This window comes from Nannospalax galili, unplaced genomic scaffold, assembly GCF_000622305.1.
Source record: "Nannospalax galili isolate Female #2095 unplaced genomic scaffold, S.galili_v1.0 scaffold357, whole genome shotgun sequence".
Taxonomy (NCBI): Eukaryota; Metazoa; Chordata; class Mammalia; order Rodentia; family Spalacidae; genus Nannospalax; species Nannospalax galili.
The window spans coordinates 184,962-207,163 of record NW_008340410.1 but is presented as its reverse complement, the minus strand read 5'-3'; positions in this window follow the sequence as shown (position 1 = coordinate 207,163).

Genomic DNA, 22,202 nt, shown 5'->3' with positions numbered 1-22,202 from the left:
ATGCAATTTGGGAGTCTTTAGATAGACCCATTGAAGGGCTACTCCAATTGCCTCACGCTGCATCCCTGTTCAGCATGGAAGCCAGAGCAGTCTGCATCCCAATTCCCTATTGGTAATTTGGGTAACCTCTTCAGAGGATGGTGTGATAAAAATAGGAGGTAGGAATTGACTAGGCAGTTAGGGTAAAAAGACCCCAAAGAAAAGCAGCTGGTTTCTTGGCTAAAAGTCACAATGTCCTTGGGCCTCTTAGCAACATACTCTGTTCCAAAAGCCAAAAATGTCAAAAGTATTTGGGAGCTTATATCTAATCCTTAAAAGATTTTAGGGTTACCTCTTCAGAGGGGGGAATGTTAGAGTGGCAAAAAGCCCCATAAAAAAAAAGAGGACGAAAGAGTACATGAAGTTATCAGAAAAAAAGTGATGGGGAGATATGGGAGGAATTGGAAGGGAGGGAGTGGGTATGGATTTGATCAAAACACCTTATATGCATGCATGAAATTCTCAATAAATTATTTTTAAAAAGAGCCATACAGCAATAACATGGCTTGTCACAACAAGGATGTGGTTACCACATGCAACAGGGTGTGAAGTCTATCTGTTGTGAACATAGACTCTAAGAGTTCTGCTTTAAAAAAAAAAATCAGAAAGCACTTATTCTGAACCAAATATGAGTGGCCATGCTCTGAATATACTCTTTCATGGAAGAGGTTGTATGAACTTTCATAACCATAAAACAAAGAAGGTCAAAATTGATACATTTATCAAATACATTCATGGGGGCATTAGGTAGGTAGGCAGACTAAGAAATCTTTTGTATAGATTTTCAGATGTTATCTTACTGCATCTTAGCTTTATGGTCGGTTGGTACAGGTTAGAGGTCAGCTAGGCTCAGAAAAACATTCAATGAGTTTACCTAATAATAGTCATAAGAACATTAGCTCAGATATAAAGGTTGAAATTAAATAGCTCTTGAGGGACTAAGATAGCCCAAGACAATTTTAGCTGTTTGCTTGCAACATTCTGTCTCTTCATAACCACAAAATTCTACTGAGCCAAGGTAAAATCGACTTCAGGCTCTTTAACATAAATGTAAACTTCAGCTCCATATACCCTCTGGAGTCTGCAAGACACCATCCGTAAGTCCCAAGACGAAGAAAGACTGCCTCTCTTCCCCTTTTGGACATTAGAAGGAAAACACAGGAACTCTATGCATAACGATTCTTACAGAGTTCGAGTACTCCAAAATCTTGTGGTATCTAGGGGTGATTGTTTGATAATCTTTCCTGCTTCTTAAGGAGAGAGCCATTCAACAGAACAAGAGGCCATGGGGACCAGAACACCAAACTCTGTGGCGCTTGGCCCTTCCTCTCAGACCTCTGACACGTTGTCTTTAAGCTCAGCAGGGCAGTTCCTTTCTTAGAATAATCTCGGTCACAGTTGCAGGCACACTCCCGTTACAAATACCACTCCAGTCCTCCAGACACATGTAGGTGTCAGGAAAACACTCAAAGAGAAACTCCCCTCCAAACAGGCTGTTTACTTTTAGGCTTCTAAAAGCATGTCATACAGCTTTAAACAAGGATGCCTGCACCAGGTGGACCCAGCGGACAAATGGGGCAAAGATTCTGGGACCTGAGCAGGCTGCAGTACTCTACCTTGCGGCAGTGGTCATCAACCTCTTGCTCCATAAACCTTGCCTTCCTGATACATCATGCATTTTCAGAGTCCACAGAGTCCCCAACGAACCGCTGCAGCACCACCCGTTCTCTTCACTCAAGAAGACACGTCAAACTGTACTGGAGTATGGAAGATGTTTAATTACAGATGGAAGCGTCACCGTGCTCCAGTCCAGACCTCAACAGAAGTGTCAGATGCACAGGTGTTGGTTCTGTCCACCACAGCTCACTTCCGCAGCAGTCACAACACTGCAGCTCATCAAAATGCCTCCATTTCCCAAGCACAAATCAAACCAAGTTGGGAAGAAAAGGTGATTTACTGAAAGTATTAGGTGGACCCAACTATGATGCCACGTGCCTGTAATGCCAGCATTTGAGAACCTGAGGCTGGAGGATCACAGATTCAAGACCAGTCTTAGCTACACAGCAGGATTCCAGCCCAGCCCCAGCCCTGTCTCAGAAAGAAAGAAGGAAGGAAAGGAAGAGGGCACAGGGAAGAGGAATGGAGAGGGAAGAGAGGGGTAGCTAAAGGGAAGAGAGAGTGAGAGCTGGAGAGGGGAGGGGAGGGAGGGAAGGTGGGGAGGGGAGAGAGGAGGAAAGAGGAGGGGAGGGAGGACACACAAGAGGAGGGAGAAGAGGGAGAGGAAGGGAGGGGATGGGACAGAGGGGAGGGGAGTGTAGACACAAAACCATAACTCTCATCTCAAAGGGGGTAAGAGATAGTTGATTCTGGAGCCAAATATGAGTGACCATGGCCCAGGAACAGAGATTCGGGTTACCCCAAATTCCATGTTCCAGCATGGTAACAGTTACATTGTTTTTATAGTAACAGAACAAAGAAATGTCATAAATCAAGACACGTTTTGAGCACATTGGTGGATATATTCAGTAGGTGGGTCATAGCAAGGGGGGCGGGTAGTTCTACTATGGGTCTCAGATATTATCTGTTGACATTCTTAGCTTTTTGGTTGGTGAGACCTGGCAGTCTGCTAAGTTAATACATTTTATTAGTCATAAGAATGTTAATCCAGAAACAGAGGTGGGCTATGTTTAGCTATTTATGGGGTTAAAGATGTCCCCAGATAATCCGTGAATAAGCTCCGGATCTACAACATTCCAGACTCTCCACAGTCTCTGGAGTGCTAATCAGTTGGTGAGCCTTGCAGGAAGTTCTGTCCAAGTACTGTGGGGGCAGCAGGAATGGTGGGGCATGGGTTCAAGGGCACAAGCAGCCAAAAACCCTGAGGCAAATCCAAGACAAACGCTGTCGGTATCTATTACAAGCATCCACTTCCTATGGCTGTGGCATAGTTTATATTCTGATTATGACATTTACCAAATGTAGGGAGTAAAACTAAAGAATAAGTGGTAAAACAAGCCCAGATCAAAACCAAAAACGAGAGACAAGAAACTTTTTTTTTCAGCTTTTTTTCAAAATAAGCAGACATTAGGTTCAAATCAGTAGAGTTGAATGGCACAGCGGTGTGCAAGCACGTGAAAGGAAGTTGTTGGTGACAGCCTGATGGCTCCTCATGATACGGCACTGATCCCCATCTTTAATAATAACCAACAATAGGCACACAGCTAGACTCTCTTCCCTTTCTAATATTATGGGTAAACGTGTGCCTGCCAAATCAAATGCAATTACTGCCTGAGGCGGAAGAGACGAAAGCCCCCAGCTCCTCCACATTAAGAAGATTCAGTGGCTCTAAGAACTGAAGAAGAATGTCATAACACTTTTTATGATTATTACTTGCATTGTTATTATTTGGGTTTGGGATATTATAATTATTATTATGATAATTACTTTTTTATTGATCCTTCCCCTTACGTTTATCTTGAGGCTGAAACAATAACTGCCCAGCTCTCCCTGTGAAAGTGCCTAGGGAGTAGTTGGAAGTGGTGATGAAGAAGTCTTTTTCTTCTGTGTTAGTCCTGCTGGGATACGGTGGTTACTCTGTCTATGTAGGCAGCCTGTGTCACAGATCTGTTCCAAAGCTGTTCACTCCTATTTGGATGTAACTTCCACTTTCTCATGAAATGGTATATTTGAGTGACTGTCAACCCCACCTCCCTACCCAATTTCCACGCAGAGTTGATAGAGAGTTCCTGGCTCTGGTTTCTATACCCCGGTGTCATTTTCACCCATGTTCCGGGGACTTCATTGACTTCCCTGATTAAAGGAGCTCGCATAGCTGTGTCTTGTGTGATCAGTGTTTTATTGGAAGGCAAAGAAAAGGGATTGATTGATCTTATATCTCTGAATGATACTATTTGATGGAAATTTAATAGAAACTGGTAGATTTTAACATTACCAGAAGGGTATATAGAGAACTTGACATTTCAATTTGTTTCTGAATCATTCAGATAGCTGAAGAGCTAGGAATCTACATCATACATTAGTAAGCTTTCCGACCGAGCAATGAGAAGCAGAAGGGAAGAAAGAGCTATGTGGATCATTCATCCATGTGAAACACAGCCAGAAACAAGTGCGTGCTGTATAGAGAGATTTCTCTTCAGTCACCTTCACCAGCTGGGACTAAATAAGTGTATTACTCAAGCTGGGGGGAGGGTTATTGCACTAAACCCTAAGTTTGAGGTTATGCAGACCTGTGAGGTATTAAAGGGCTTAGTGAAGTCCCTGGTACCTCCCGTCCCGAGCTATAGTACCAGGTGCCACTTGACTGGACAATGGATGGGCTTCAAGCTCAGTGCCCCGGTGTGTCCTCCAGCCTCCTCTGATTTCACACCCTTCTTCCACCACACACTTCCCTCTGTGGGTCTCCAGACCTCCTCCGCCCTCAACCCCTCCAGTCTCAGGAGCGACCTCTGCCACCATTTCTCCAAGGCTGTAGTGACCCAACATGTTACTTCCAAGGCATTTGTGGTCTAAATAGGAGAGGATCATGTTTTCCTATCAAGAATGTTACAGTGGACTGGAGAGATGGCTCAATGGTTAAGAGCACTGGCTGCTCTTGTAGAGGACCTGGGTTCAGTTCCCAGCACCCACAGAGTGGCTAACAACCATCCCGAACACCAGTGTCAGGGATCCAATGCCCTCTGGCCTCTGCAGGCATTGTACACACAGATGAACTGCAGACAAAACACTCATACACACAAAATAAATATTTTTTTTCATATTAAAAGAATGGCACAGTAATGTACTCTCCTGCGCCAGCCTGCCTACCTCCAACAAGTTCAACTAGAGAGGCACTGTCCCCCACAAACCTAGGCACCATACAGTCCTGTTTAGAAAACCTAGCCTCAAAAATTAATAAATAAATAGAGTTTTTCCTGATTTACGTTGGACTCGGTGCTCGTGGCTGAACTCTGTTTAAGTGACCTTGATAATTCACATTTTAGATTTGCTTTACCATTCTCATTAGAGGGAGATGTAAGCAAACTCATCTAAGTAAAGATGTAGTTTAATTTATGTACACAAAAGTTTTAGAGAAAAAAATTTGCATAAGCAGAAGGTTTGCTAAATATAGAGGCAAACAGCTACAGGTATTCAATGGGGAGGGGGATGGAAAGTAGATAATTAGGCCACATCCATTTAAGAAGCCGCCAAAGATGTCATCTTTAGGGCTAGGAGATGGGTACACCTGGCAGACTCGGCAGACTGCAGTTAGTTGGCACATACCAGCCCCACGCCCTGCTTCCAGACTGCAGCCCTCCTGGGTTTCCACTCCTTCATCTGCAGGATCTTTAGTTCCTCAGCAAACTGCCCAGCCAAGTGGCCCTGATTTTCAAGTCACTTTTCTTTCGGTTTGGGGTTTGTCTGCCTGTTGGTTGGTTGGGATACGCTCCTCAGGTAGGCTGGCTCTCAGTCTTTCTGCCTCCGCCTGCTCAGCTGGGATTTCAGTGCACCATCATGCAAAGCTACTTTTGCCTTTTTGTTTGAATTAATGTTAACCCAGAACGGTGAAGTAAAAGCAGTGCCGCCTCTCAGTTTGATACTTTCTAACACTTCACATGGGAAAACACTTTCACAGATGTAAGGCTCTTACAGCATTCCAGATGATCTAGCTGGGTCCAGTGCTATAATCTCAAGGGTCCTTACAAAGGAAGAGACATTCACCAGAGAGGATAAGGTTGGGGAGATGGCAGCACTGGTCACCCTAGAAACTGAAACAGGAGATGTTTCCCTAAGAGCTTTCAGAAATTGCCAACCCTGCCAATACCTCAATGCTAGCCCAGCCAAAGGATTTCATGCCTCTGCTCTCCCAAACTCTAAGAAAGTCTGTATTGTTTTAAGTCATTAGATTTACCATAAATTTCCTATAATATAATAAAAAATTAATTTTCTAAGTCACGAATATTTTATTATTTCATGAACATATGAAGACCCTTAAAATTAGGAAGATGTTTTTAGCCTCTGGTGATCTATTAATTTGGAAGCTTATAAGTAACATTGATATTCAGGATAAAAATATAAGCCCTATTTTACAGTTATGTAGGTAGCTGATAAAAACTATTTATTGAATTTGCACTGTGAAGACATCATTTTGGGATAGACAGTGGCACAAGAGACATTGCTACTGAAGTGTTTTAATGCTAAGAAAGAAAAATGTATAAAATTTAATTGTCTTGAGCATTGCATTTTATTCTCTCCCAAATATTTCCTGGCAAACAATGGATGTTCTAAGCTTTCTATTGAGCTATGTAAATTAAGCTGTGGAAAACAGTGGGGATGGAGTTGTCCTGAAGCTGCCTGTGATGAACTGTGAATTGCTTTATTTTAATTAATAGCCTAAGAAAAGAATTACAAGAAAAGAAAAGAAAAGAAAAGAAAAGAAAAGAGGGGGAGGGGAAGGAATCAGAAGTGGGAAGGAGAGGGAGAGAGGAGAACTACCAGCAGGTTTTCCAAACAGGCTGACTGAGTGGAAGAGGACTGGGCTTCCCAGGAGCCCACCTGCAGTACTTCAAGGTTTGGCCCTTGGCAGTATGCATTAGTTACTTTTCTGTTGCTGTGATAAACCCCATGAACAAAACAACTTATAGAAGGAAGAGTTTATTGGGCTTATGGTTCCAGAGGGATGAGAGTCCATCATGGTGGGGAGGCGTGGCAGGAAGCAGCAGGAACAGAAACCTGAGCACTCACATCTTCAAGCAACACAGGGAGCAGAGAGAGCAAGCCAAAAGTGGGGCAAGGTTATGATCTCTCAGCCCGCCCCCAGTCTTGGGTGTCTGCCAGCAGACCTCTATAACCTAGACCTAGACCTAGACCTAGACCTCTATAACCAGTGCCACCAACTGGAGTCAAGTATTGAATACTTGGAGCCTATGGAGGACGTTCTCGTTCAAACCACCACACAGCACATGTTCAACCCTCAGCTTACCCAAGACTCATCAGGTTGGGACAGATCTTCAAACCTAGAAAGTGCATTTGGAGCGTTCTGAATTTCAGGTAAAGATCACACATCTCAATCTACACATTTACTTGGTATAATGCTAGAGGGCTATAATTTGAGAAACAAAAATACAGAGAAATCAACATCAGGACCCTGTTTGGTTCAGAACTTCCATAAAACGGCAGGGCCTAATGAGCGTGATAAGAGCCACTAGCAGGTATTATGATCTGAATAGGATTGCCCCCCCCCCGCCCGAAAAGACAGTTCACACGTTAAAGCCTTGATTTTCAGTTGGTGGTGTTGATAAGGGATCACAAGGGCACTAACCTCACCCACAGATTAATCCACAGATGACTTCACAGCTGAACATGATATTAAGGTCTAGTTGAAGGAATTAGGTAATTGGGAGTGTGGGTTTCTGGCACTCAAGCCTTCTGCCCTTCCACAATTCCTCCCTCTTCCTCTTCCTGCTTCCAGTCACCACAGAGTGACAACTTTGGTCTTCCAAGCCCTCTCTGTCACAATCCATAAACAACAGAGTCAAGTCACCATGGATAGAAACATCTAGAACTGTAAGCAAAAATAAACACCTCCTCCTTTAAGTTGTCTTGTCAGATAGTCTATCACAGCAACGAAAAGCACACTAATATAGCAGGGCACAAAAATAAAGCAATAGAGACAACAGTCTTAGAAATAAAAAGAATCACAGAAATGAGATATTGAAGGGTGAAAGTGTACTGACAACTTCCACGTGTACAGACAGTGCAGCAGAAGTGCATCCGTGTGTGTGCCGCAGTGAGAGGGTTATAGCAAGGGACAGAACACAGCATGAAGGGTAGCTGAGGTTTCAGGCCCACAGAACTCACATGTGAGGAGACTGTGAGCAGCCAGAAATTTCCACGAGAGCTAGCTGAGTTGCAGTTATCAGTGGATGCACACCAGCATTAACTGACTCACCACTGAGGTCAAACATAGTTCAAGTTATAATAACAGCTAACTTGTATTGAGAACCTATGACATGCTAAGCACTGTTCCAAAGACCACTGTTTCATTCGGTCTCTCTGCCTACCATGTGCAATATGGGCTCTTCTTGTCTCCATTTTATAAATGAGCACATGAAAGCAAAAAACGCAAACTTGATTAAAATTAGGCAAAGTACTGGTTTCTGAGTTAACTTAATTTTCTTATTATATCAGTGGCATTATCTTAACCCTTATTCCAAGACTGTGGCAGGCCTTGGCTACCATCAAGGATGTCTGTTAGATTTAGGAGTACAGAAAAAGGAAAGAGTTTAAAGTTAACAAATAAGAGGCAGAGCCAGACCTGCAACAGGCAAGGGATGTGCTCCCTGGATTCAGCAAGTCCAACAAAGAACTGATAGCTTTTCCTGGAGGAACGATTATCTGCGCCCCAAAGAGGGAGCAGTCTGGTCTTATATAGGAACTCTGCTGCACACAGCTGCAAGAGTTAACTCCATGCCAGGGTCTGGTGTCCTTGAGGTCTTTTCTGAAGATTATTTGCTCAGGCAGGTGGGTGAGTTATCTATAGCACTAAAGGAGACAGGTGGACTCCACAGTCTCTCCACACAGTCCAGGGAGTGATCAATTGATAAGGCTTGAGCAAGGCCAGGCTGCCAATTTAGGGACAGTTAACCACTCCAAGGAATTTATGTCTTTATGACCTCCTCTAATGAAGCTTATGGCTCTCCTGAAATTCGCATATTCTATTAATATCAGTATGGTCCACCTTCAAATTATATCCTGCTTCTCACCGTGTTTACTACCTCCAACATTGCTAGCCTAGCCCAAGTCATCATTATGCTGCTAAAACAGCCTCCTAACTTTTATGCACCTGCCGTGTCAAATCTGTTTTCAGTACAATGGCTGTGGTGGTGCTTTTCAAACATGCCACACTTCACTCAAGAATATATCAAAAGGAGCCGTATGTATTTGAAGGAGTGGTTGAGACCATTATTCCTCAGGGAAATTCAAGATAAAATCCTAATGAAATATCACTGTATAACCATCATGATTTGAGGCAGATAAAGTAGTCAATGTCAAGTACTGGCAAGTATGAGAAGCCACAAACTCTTATGTAGGGGGTGGGGGTGGGGGGACAAAATGCCTGTCAGAAACAGTGTATGGGAGAGGAGATTTATTTTGGCTCGTGGTTTCAGGGACTTTCATTTCACAATGTCAGGATGGACATGGTGACGGAATGTGTGGCAGCAGGTGATCACATGGTGATAACAGACTAGCAGGCAGAGTGCAGGCAGAACGATGACAGGTACAGCCTCCAGGGGACCACCCCTACCGACCTACTTCTACCAGCCAGGCCTCACCTCCTAAAGCTTTCACAGCCCTCCAACTGAAGGCAAGCGGGTAGGTGCTCTAGCCCAACAATCCCACTCCCAGGTAGGTATCCAAGGGAAATCCATACAAGTATCTACTTAGAAGCTTATCCAAGAGTATCAAAACTCAGACAAACTCAGGGTATTTGTTTGGTGCGGGGGACTCGTGTCATCAAACACCGCAATGAAAACAGGGCGGCGAAAATACTGCAACTTACATGAATCTACCAGGGTTGAAGGAAAGGATCCAGAGATAAGATAGGACACGGCTTGGATCTCTGAACTAACCTGCAGTGTTAGAAGTCAGAGTAGAGCTATACTTGTGGAGGAAGAAAAGTTAGTAGCTGGAAAGGAGACACAGGGAGTGTAGGGTCCTGATGATACTCTGTTTCCAGAACTGGGTATGCAGTGTTTTCACTTTTCAAAACTTCCTTGAGCTGTGTATATACATTTATATATATGTATCATATTTATATTTACCATGCTAATGTACATATGCTTCATGATTTATGATGATATATTAGTCAACTTTTCTTTATCGTAGCAAATATATAAGATAATAAACTTAAGAGAAAATATGTATTTTGCCCCATGGTATGGGAGGTTTCAGTCCTTGATCAGTAGCGAGCCCCTGGCAGGACACCACCACTCACCTCAGGATCAAGAAAAGAAAGAGGAGAAAGGTCTGGCCCAAGCAGTCCCTTCAAGGACATACCCTCAAGGCCTTCTGCTAGGTTGTACCTCAAAAACATTGTACTACCCTTGAGCCAGGGATGAAGCCTGTAGCACATGGACCCCTGGGGAATCTAAATGATAAACCCACTGTAGGCCGAAAATAGAGTGAGCTGAAAGTGTACTCAACCTACTGACATCAAAACCAGCAACGCAGTGCACTGTAGAATCCTGGCTACATACCTCATGATTGTGTGACCGACTGGAAGCTATGGTTCTCAGCCAGTGCCCAGTATCACAAGGATCTGGTACTTCATTTTGCTGACCAAGAAAACACAAAAACTCAAGATTCAGAATTTGGTTTCTATGAAATACATACCATTTCATATCACTGTCTGGCCCCCCAAAGCATAAGTAGGACTGCTTTAAACCATCTCTACAAATATATATGTATTTATAATATGTATTTCATATATATGTTATTCAATAAAAAGTTTTCGAAATAAGTGTATAAATCACATTCTATGACTTCTTTATTAAAAACTCTCCAGTGCCTTCCTACTGATTCAAGAGTAATTGTCAGGGCTCCTGCCACAGCTTGAAGGCTGTGCTGCTTAGTGTCAACTGTGAACCAACACAACCTGGAGCCACCTGAGGAGAAAGTCTTTTTGCAATCATTACATGTATTTATCTGTTTATTTTGTATGGGGTGGGTGCACACATGTCACAGTGTGCTCTGGAGGTCAGAGGATGACTTTCAGGAGTTGGCTCTCTCCTTCCATCATGTGAGTCTCAGGGATTAAACTCGGGTTTTCAGATTTGGTGACAAGTACCTTCACCTTCTGAGCCATCTTGTCAGCCCCCTGAGAAGGACATCTTAATGAATAATGAGTTGGCTCAGGTTGGCCTGTGGAGAATCTGTGAGGAATGGTCTTCACATTGTTAATTGACATTGAAGATTTAGCACCATTTCCTAAGGAGGGGTCCTGAATAGTATAAGAGATGAGAAAGCTAGTTGAGAACAAGCAAACAGCATGCCTGCATCTACTCATGTCTGACTTGACTATGGATGTGATGTGGCCAGTTGCTTCAAGCTCCTGACATTGTGACTTTCATTCTAGATGCAACCTGGAACTGTAAGCAAGAGAAACCTTTCTCCTCTAAGCTGCTTTGTGTCAGGGTGTTGACCACAGTAACAGAACGAAACTGGAAGAAATGCCCTGCATGAGGAACATCATCCACCTTGCTGCTCTTACCTCCTTCCCATCCTCTTCTGTTCACACTGACCACACTTGTCCCTTCCCTGTTTCCAGGGCCACTGTAGCTTTCTTCTTTTTTTTCTCTAATTATCTGAAGAGTTTACTCTTTTCTCTCCTTTTCTCATCATTTCATTAAAATAACAACTCTCCCACCCCAGACTTCTGGGTTTCCTTTCTCTTTGTTTTATTTTTCCTCATTGAACACAGCACCTCTTAATTTGATATTGTCTTAGTTACTTTGTTTATTAGTTGATAATGACAATTACCCATCACAATGCCACCACTCCTTGACAAGTTGATACCTATACATATCACTTTAAATCACATCACACCTCTGTTCCCTACATTCTCATTTTCATCTCAGAATGCAAAACTTATTTAGTCCATCTCTAAAAATCTCCATTGTCTTTAACAGTCCCAACACTGTTCAAAAGTCCAGTCTCTTCTGAGACTCAAGAAACCTCTTACCTGTGAACCTCTATCAAAAAAATTACATACTTCCAATATAAAATGGCCCAGAATAAGCATTCCTATTCCAAGAGAAAGAAATGGGGGACACAGCAAGGAAAGATCAGACCCAAGCAAGCCCAAAAAGTCAGCTGGGAAAGCATCAAATATTGCAGCTCCGTATCTGGCATCTAACGATGGATCAGCTTGGGAGTCCCACCCCTCTGCTCTGCCCCTACAGCATGAATAGCATCTTCTCCAGCCTTCTCCACTCTGTGCCTTCAGCTTCGCCTGGAAATGCCCTTCGGTCCTGGCATCTCCAACTACGTATAGGGATCTCCATTGCTACTTAGGCTTCACTTTCCCAGCACCATGCAATGGGCTCTCAAGACCTCCTTGTAGGGAATCCCACCAGGTCATGATCTGCTTGGCCATGGCAGCTTTCTGGAACCTTGATGCCAAACTCCATGACTCTTGCATTTCATATTCTTAAAAGCTAGCGGTGCATCAACAGTGCCGACAAGGTCTGCTGGCAGCTCACGATGCAGTCTGCCCTCTTCTGTCACAGCTGTAGTGGACTCCATACACCTGGATGGCTGAACCTCATACAACCCTTTCCTAGGCAGCTGTTTTCACAGGAGAATCCTACAGCAGCTCTCCGTTTTCAAGTGTATTTGCGTGGTTACAAGTTGGAGCCTTCAATGGGGAGAGCACCAGGGCACCTTTCCTACTGTCCCAGTGCAGAGTGTGAGATTTCTCTTTAATGGCGAAATTCCTTTAACAATTGTACCTGTTCTCTCACCACCCTACTTGTCCACAACTTTAAATTCTCTCACGTTCCTTTCTTTACCAAACTATATATTTTTCATATCTTTCGGCTCTACTTTTTGCTCTCTCTCTCTCTCTCTCTCTCTCGCTCTCGCTCTCGCTCTCGCTCTTGCTCTAGTTCTCTGTAGCCATGGCCAGTAACCGTGTCCTACCCTGAATATAATCCATTTTTGAAATTTCCTCTGCCAAATAAATGAATCTATTGCTGTTGTCATTGTTTGAGTAAAGTCTAATGTATTCTTGGATGGCCTCAAACATACTGTGTAGCTGAGGATGACCTTAAACTCCTGATCCTCCTGCCCCTACCTCCTAAGTGCCAGAATTACAAGTGTGTGTCACTATGCCTTGCTATCCATTACTTTTAAATTCAGCCTTATTTAAGGTCTCAAGACATAGGAGTAATGAAGCCAAATTATTTTCCAGGCTATCATACAAATGGTCTCTGGCCCAGCTCCTTGTATCCCTCTGGTACCTCATGAGCCTGGCCTTCACTGTCTGTAATTCTCAGCATTCTGTTCTTCTAGACTCCTACAAGAATGACCCATTAAGCTCTGATTGCAGCATTCTAGGGCTTCTCTGACCCATAGCTCCAAACTCCTCCACATTCCACCTATAAACTGGTCCCCAAAGTCTGAGAATGTCATGGTTAGTGTTATCACAGAAATTACTCCATTTCCCAGGACCAGTTTTCTATATTAGTTTCTTTTCTCATTGCTAGGAAGAAATTGCTTTGCTTGAGGAAGAAGAAGTTTATTCTGGCTCATTGTTGCAGCAGTGAAGGCATGGTAGTGAAGGCACGGCAACAGGAAGGAGCATGCGCTTGATCAAGCTATGTCCACAGTCAGGAAGCAGACGAATGCTGGCACTCAGCTCACTTCCTCCATTTTATCTTCTCCACAGTGATGGTAACATCCAGGATCAAGATGGGTCTTTCCTCTTGTATTAAACAACTTCATGAAACCACCCAGAGACCCAAAGGTGTGTTTCCAGGGTAATTTCTAAATCCATTCAAGTTTCCATGAAGATTAACCATCACAGACATGACTTGTAGCAAGGGGGTGGGGGGTTGTTGGTTGGCTTGGTCATGCATCTCCTTCACAATAGATACTCTGGGTAGAGATACATAATTAAACTATTCACTGTTGTATCCTCTGTTAGGCACTTGATAGCTACTCAATGAACGTTTTTTTTTTAATGAATGACCATTAGCTTTACTACATTTGTTATTCATGAGAGCCTCTATCTTATCTAAAATGCTATACATAACACATAGGTAGTGCCTTCATTTCTTAGGGTAGCAAAACAAACTATGACAAACATGACAACTTGAAAAAATAAATTTATTTCCTATCCATCTGATAGGTAGGTGCCTTAAATCATAGTGTCACCAGCCCATATTCCCTCTAAAAACACTAGTGGAAAATTCTGCCTCTGGTGACTCCTGGTACTCTTTGGTTTATGGTGGCATTATTCTAATCTCTGATTTTGTCTTAACTTTGTTTTTTTTTTTCCTTCTTTGTTCCCTGTCTTATCTTTTGTCTATCTCTCATTAAGGTCTTTGCCTTTGACTCAAAGTGACTCTAATCCAAGAAGACTTCATCTCAAAATCCCTAACTTAATTTCATCTCCAAATAAAATCACATCATGAGGTTGAAGGTACACATAGGTCATAGAGGAAGAGGGATAATCAGGTGGCTAAAGGCAGAAACTATCTTATTCTTTATTACTTTTTACCCACAGTCAGAACAGAACATTTTCTTAGTAAATGGTGATTAACTGAGTAAGCAAATGACTAATGAATTTATGCTAAATTCACAAGGGATACATTTATGCATTACAATAGTAAGATGTGTTAGAGGCCTGATTGTCAGTGAGGACAAAGGAATAAAAGACTGGATCATGATGTCAGTGAAACACCAAGGCAGGGCAGACTGCAATATCCGGACCATTGTGGCTTCTGTAGAGCAATATTCACAGGAAAGCAAAAACCAAGCACATAATATGCTAGAAGCAAAGGTAAAGGAGGGCAGGTAATGCATTAGGAAGAGAGAGACTGTGCAAAACTAGAGAAGAATGAGAATGTGTGCAAAACTACAAAGCATACTCATAAATCTAATGGGCTTTGTGGAAAAGAGACAAAGTGGGGCTGGATTTCCTATGGTATAATGGGCTGAATTTATGGTGCTGGGTAAGCATATAAACTTAACGGTGATAGTTTAATAAAAATTCATGATTAAAAATTTAAAATTCTGTTTTGATATGGTTGCACATAATTATTTATTCCATTGATGATGTAGTTTTATAGTTAGCTAATGATCCAAATATTATTCTAGGCTTTCCCTCATTTGCAGGAGAAAAATGTAAGGAAGAAATAAGCATCTAAGCATCAAGATTTAAAGGCTTAACAACACTGAGACTTGGACTAACTGATTGTTTCAGAATCCTGTCTAGTATTCTGAAGAGACGGTTTTTACTTTCTTTCTTGCCAGCAGACAGCCTAAAGTCTGTTCTGTCGGTATCAAAAACCCCACCCTTCAACAATCCCTTTTAATAAAAATCGGGAGGTAATGAAAACCCTTCAGATGTTGATCCTTGCAGGGCTTCATGAAACGCAGAGTCAAAAGTGGTAACCCAAGATTATTTGGGGATATCTTAGAAACTGTTCACTTCTTACAGACCTCCTGGTGTGATGGTGGGCTGGAGCTGGTAAGAGAGCAATTCAGCATAAGAAAAAAAAGGACTTTATTCCAAAGAGAGAAACAGAGAAAAAGCTTCAGAAAATCACAAAGGAAATGAAAGGATTCTGGGAAAGAGCAGAAACAAAGACATACCAGGAAGCCTAAAAGCAAGCTGGACAAAGCCTCAGCTGGACAGTTTCCTAGTGGGGGAAGGAGATTTAGAAACCACTTCCAAAAAGGTAAGCCAGATGAAAGCTGGGCAGCCCTACTGTCCTGGCTAGTTTTTTTGTCAACATGACACAAACCTAGACTTATCTGGGGAAAGGGAATTTCAGTTGAGGAATTTCCTCCATTATATTGGCCTGTACACATGTCTCTTGATTACTAACTGATGTATGAGGGCCTAGCACACCGTGGGAAGTACTATTGCTGAGCAGGTAGGCCTGGGCTGTATAAGAAAGGTAACCAAGCAACCCAGAGGAAGCAAGCCAATTGCTGCCTCCGGGCCCTTCCTTGAACTCTTGACCCTGCTTCCCTTGATGATGGAATAACCTGTAAACTGAAATAAACCATTTCCTTTCCCAGGTTGCATTTGGTCATGGTGTTAATCACAACAAAGAAGCAAACTAAAACAAAAATTTGTACCAGAGTGTGGGGTTTTACTATGATAGACCTGACCATGCTGTTTGGGAGAGACTGAGGAAGTGTTTGGATCATTGGGATATTCAGAAAAGATTTCCGTTGTATTCATTGTAATACCCTCTGGCTATTACAATCTTTCTACCTCTTCTTCCTTGATATACCCTAAATCTCTGGGGGCAGGGTATGATATAAGTGTCTTATTTAGGGCTGAACACTGCAATTTCTTATTCTCTGCACATTGACCAGTTATGGGACTCTGTGCTGCTCTCCATCTGCTGCAAAAAGCAGTGTATCTGATGAGAGCTGAGAGATGCATTCATGTATGGGTATAACAAGAAGTCATTAGGAGTCCACTTAATTCTATGTCCAGTTAGCAGAATACTAGTAATAGGTTCTCCCACAGAGCCTTCAACCTGTCAAGTCACAGCTTCTTGGCTCTGATAATGGTGCCATGAATCAGTTCCATCATGTGAAGCCAGTCTTAAATCCAATTAGAAAGAGGTCGGTTACTCTTACAAAATTTGTATCACTATTGCACCACTGGGCATATGTGGCCAGGTATTGGTGGTAATAGTGAGCTTCACTACTGAAGCTCACAGTGTTCACAGCTGGGTAAGATTGACAGGTGCTTTTCTTTTTGGTAGTAGGCATAATGCATAGCACTTTCCAACACTACAAACTAGCCAGTCCAGTTGAAGCTCCAAGGCTTGATTTCTCTATACTCTGTGACACATGGGTCTTCAACAATAGGGTCTTACCACCAATCTCTGGCAGGTAACCAAGAGCAATGGTAACAGACAGTACTGGTTTGAGGGTCCATGGGATATCCACCCCCTGGGTCAAGAACTCCAAGAATGGGAGCCCATTCCTGGCATTGGGCCTTTTTTACCCATTATCCTAGAATTCACTATATAGACCAGGCTGGCCTAGATATCATAGAGACTGGCCTGCCTCTGCCTCCAAAGTGCTGAGATTAAAGGTGTGTGGCACCATGCCTGACATTGGCATTGGGCTTTTTATCTGCCTACCTGTGGTGGCTAATGGGGCATTGTGACCCAGATGTTCCTCTGATAAGCCATGGTCCCACCTCCTTCCCACACTCTGCAGAAGGAATCAAGCCCAAAAGTTGTGGAGCTTCTGCCATATTGGGCATGGGAAAGTGCTGAGCAAGAGAAGATGGGGGTGGGGGACAGATGGCACGTGCATTTCAAATATGGAAAAGGAAAAGCCTATAAGAATCAGTGTTTTTGTAAGTCACCCCCTCCCAATGTCATATAAACTATGCAAAATCCAAATAGGATGCCTTATGTCAGTCTGTCAGCCCCAGGGCCTCAGAGGTCACAGGCACAAATCTCCTAAGAAGGGGGAGGGAAAATTTTACTGAAACAATTGGCATAATATGGCAGGAGTCCAGGGAAAACATGGGGATGTGGGCCTTGAAAAGCATTACGGTTCCAGCAGTGTTGGGTGAACCAACCGAAAGGGAACCAGGTTCAGAATCCCAAATCCAGGAGGGCAGAGATGGGTGCCACAAGGCATCCTGTGAGGTAACACGACCCATCTGGGCAAAGCTGGTGGGAACCCAGGGGAGAAGGTGGCCAAACCCCATACTCTTAAGGGTGTGGTAACATGCGTTATACAATGGTTCATAAAATATGTAACTAAAAAAATGCAGGCTGCACAGAAGTGGATGGCCTCAAAGGGGAAAAAAAATCCCTGGGCCACAGTCGTCCTGTAAATGTGGGAAAATAGCTGAGTTGCTTGTATGTGAAGATTCGCTTAAGGTCTTAGAGAGCCTAGAAAATCTTTTACAAGCCTTGGACACAAGAGGGGAACCCAGAGAGGAGTGTGGCCACTTTGTATAATAAAAGATTTGTCTGAAACGAGGCAGCCCCAGTGGAAACTAAAAAGGCTAAGGAATTACTGACAAGCTCAGCCTCAACCTCAGAGCGTAAAAGAGAGGAAAAACAGGAGATCTTAACTTGTGTAAGGTTAGGGAACCAGGAGTCAAAGGACCCAAAGAAAAAGACAGATAGTAATGTGGAAAAAAACGACCTAGAAAAAAACGTAGCTAAAGCTGCCCCTCAGATTCAACCTTTGACACAAAAAGAGAAAAAAGTTACCAGTACTGTAGCTGGGAGAAAATACTCCACACTGGAGCTGTTGAAACTAGGAAAGACTTACAAACAGGCAATCAAAGAGCCACTTACCACGTGGCTCATGAGGGTATGGAACATGGGAGCAAATAATGTCAGCCTAAGACCTTCAGAAGCTTCACAGCTGAGTTATATAACCACCCATCTGTCCTTGAGACATAGGTTGTTTAACCTAGGCCAATACAGGAGGGAGCAGTCCCTAATGGGATGGCTTGTGCAAGGCATTAAAGATACATGGTCATCACCAATGGAGACTCCCATGATTAACAGGGGCTGGAGGACTAGAAAAGAGGGACAGGCATTACTGAGAGAACTAGGTATAAGGGAAACAATATACAATGCCCAGTTCACTGGACCAGATAGGGCTATGTTCACCAGAGTTATAAAGGAAAGTTTAATTCAACTGGGACCTCAAGAATGGTATAGAGCTTTAATGGTTTTGCTAAGTCCTTTAATGGGACAGGATCTTTGTAAAGTGAGAGAGGCTTTGGCAGATCTTGTCTGTAAAATAACAGAACAACCTATAAGAGATATAAAAAAGACCTGACAGAAGAAATGGTCCAGTTGGGTTACTCAAAGATAAATGTGGAAATATTTACATCAAACCCAAATTCCCAAAGAAAAATTTGATAAAAAACCAAATTCAGTACTAAGGAGTTTCTGGAAGGCTTTAAAACCTGAGGAACAGTTTACAAAAGACATTCAGAGGATGAAAACTGTCCCAGGGTGGTTAAGGATCCCCAAAGATTAAATAAGGTAACTTTCTCTCCTGAGAAAGGCTATGCTGGGGTGGAGGCAGTTTTTCCCACCAGGGCCTCCCCCAGCAGCCAGGGATGATCAATGGAAAGGCAGCAGATATGGTTACAGCCAGGAGGCAGACCCAGAGCCTGCCTGACTCAGGGAACCAACAGATATAGTGGGGACAATAGAGACCCCCTGCATTACCATGTAAAACCCCCAGAAAACAGAATGACTGTAGTAAAGAACTAACTAAATTAATGCCTCTTACCCATGCTATGGTACCTAACAGAGATCTATGGAGAAAGCAATTAACACAAATTGATAAGACCTTTCCATGCTATGTTAGACCTTGTCTGTGATTGATTTAATATATGATGTTAACCTTCGAGTGTTTTACAGATGTGAAACATTTGAAAGATACCTGAAGAAACAAAGGCCAGCTATAGCTGTAAGATTCATGGGACTTTTACGGTTAGATAAGATAAAAACGGAGGCTCCCAAAACTATACAACTGCCAAGAAAAACTACAGTACCAGGGGTGGGTTGCCCACCTATGAGCTGTTGGTCAGAGATAGATCGTAGAAGTCCTTAAATTAATCAAGGCTATTGCCATTAATGTCAGTTGTACACTAGAAAGGTAAGGCCATGTTGCTGAAGACACTGCATGATGTGAGTGTGGGGGAAGAAGAGACAGAGCCAAGACTAAGCTAAAAACTCTATGCCACTGGATGGATGGCTTTCATAGTGCCAGAAGATGCTATGAAGATGGTTGAGGAACAAAGGATTCCCTATGATTCTACTAAAAAACGGACCCCACATGCTGCACACTATGGGCATGCCAAGCAATGCCTGCAAGTGCAATAATGGCTCAACTAACATATGTACAAATTTCCAATTGATAAGGCCAACTCCTAGGGATGTAACACACATCTGTTGCTGTAGACCTGGCCAATCCCCTGTATCAGGAAAGGCTACAGGCCCCAGCAGGGAAGCCATTGCAAGTATACTGTTTAATGAATATAGTACACCTACTGGGACATCTTCTAGGCATTTGTATTTACATTCATGTTTGTTTAGATGTGTCTACTTCCTTCCATTTGTCTTTATAGTAGGGGAAACACCACTGAGACAGATCAGCAGCCACATCTTTAAGACAAATGATGGGGAAGCCCAAGAGGTCAGTATCTCACCATGATACAAGAGAAATAACCCTGCATCTGCCACCCCCTCCAAGGCACAGGGAAATTCATGGAAGAGGTGGTGGAAAGTTTGTAAGAGTCAGAGGAAGGGGTGGAGTGTGAGCCGGATGTTCCTCTGATAAGCTATGGTCCCACCTCCTTCCCACACTCTGCAGAAGGAGTCAAGCCCAAAAGGGGTGGAGCCGCTGCCATATTGGGCACGTGCGAATGCTGAGCGAGAGAGGATGGGGGCAGGAGAGACAGATGGCACGTGCATTTCAAATATGGAAAAGGATATAAGAATCCATGTTTTTGTAAGTCACCCCCTCCCAAATGTCATATAAACTATGCAAAATCCAAATAGGATGCCTTATGTCGGTCTGTCAGCCCTGGGGCCTCGGAGGGCACAGGCTCAAGTCTCCCAAGATGGGGGAGGGAAAAAATTTACTGAAACAGGCATTGTTTCCCCTCAGTATAGGTGGTCTAGTTTGCCTTCAACTGTGACAAAACATTTTGACCAATACCAACTTAGGGAGGAAAGGGTTTATTTGGCATACATCTCCCAAGTCACAGTTCATCAATGAGGAAGCCCAAGATAGGAACTCAGGGCAGGAACCTGGAGGCAGGAGCTGGAGCATAGGCCACAGAGGAATGCCACTTACTGGCTTGCTCCCCTGGTCCATGCTCAGCCTGCTTGCTTATACAATACAGAACAACTTGCCCAGGGGTGGCACTGCGTACAGTGGTCTGGGCCCTCCCACATCATTCCACAATCAATATCCCACAAGTATGGCCACAGGTCAGTCCAATGGAAGCAATTCCCAAAATGAGGTTCCTCTACCTAGGTGTGTCAGGTTGACAACTAATGCTATCCAGAAAAATAGGGAAATTCCATTTAACATCTTTTGACATGTGCACCTGTATGTGATTTAGGAAGCTTCTACAGTAGGAGGTTTCCATATGAATTTTATAAAGGCCTTTAGTATTAGTTATCCCTCCCTGTACTTCCCCTCTACCCTACCCTCCCATTCCACACCTAATTTAACCCTTCCTGTTCCATTATTCTTCCTTTATATCACTGCCTTCCATCCTCCCATGCAGCTACCCCCCCCCCCAGGCCCTCCTACTAGTTTCCGGATTGCTATGATTTTTCCAGTTACAACATGCATATGTAAAGATAGAATATGTAACATCTGTATCCCTGTGTCTGGGTCATCTCATGCAGAATGATTGTTTTCAGTTTCATCCATTTAACTGAAAGTTTCACAATTTTGTTTTTCTTAATATCAGAGTAATATTCCATTGTGTAAATGGACCACATTTTCATTACCCCTCGTCAGCTGATGAACATCTAGGTTGTTTCCATTTCCTGGTTATTGTGAATAGAACAGCAATACCCACAGATGCACAGGTACCTCTGTCATAGGATATGGAGTCTTTTGAGTATAAGCCTAAGAGCAGTAGAGCTGTCATGTGGTAGATCTATGTCTAAATTTTTGAGGAACGTCCACACTGATTTGCATAGTGGCTGCACCAGTTTACACTCCCACCAACATTTGTTGTCATTTGTTTTTTGGATCTTAGCCATTCTGACTGGGGTAAGATGGAATCTTAAAGTAGTTTTAATTTGCATTTTCATGAAATGGCTAAAGATACAGAATACTTTAAAAATATTTCTCAGCCATTGGTGTTCTATCTTTTGAGAACTCTGTTTAGTTCCTTGCCCCAATTCTTAGTGTGGGTGTTTGTTTTTATGATGTTTAGCTTTTTGAGTTCTTTGTATATTTTAGATATTAACCCTCTATCAGATGTATAGCTGGTAAAAAAAAATGTTTTTTTCCCAGTCTGTGGGCTGTCTCTTCACTTATGTGATGGTGTCCTTTGCTGTACAGAAGCTCTTTTCATTTCCTGTGGTTCCCTTTGTCAACTGTTCTTACAGTTTGGACTAAAGAACATTAGGATGGTACACTACAACCAAGTTTGTTTCTTTTCAGGGATTGAAGTTTGGTTCTACATGTGCAAATCAGCACATAAATATCTATGTGTATTCTAGATACTATCTGTCAGAGGTATAGCTGGTAAATAACACATAAATAAACAAGGGAACAAGAAAAATTAAAAAAAAAATCACTTAAAAATGGAAGAATGCAGAAACAAAATTAGGCAAATATATGAAAAAAAATAAAAACATAAACAATTAAAAACCATAGGAATCCTGCTG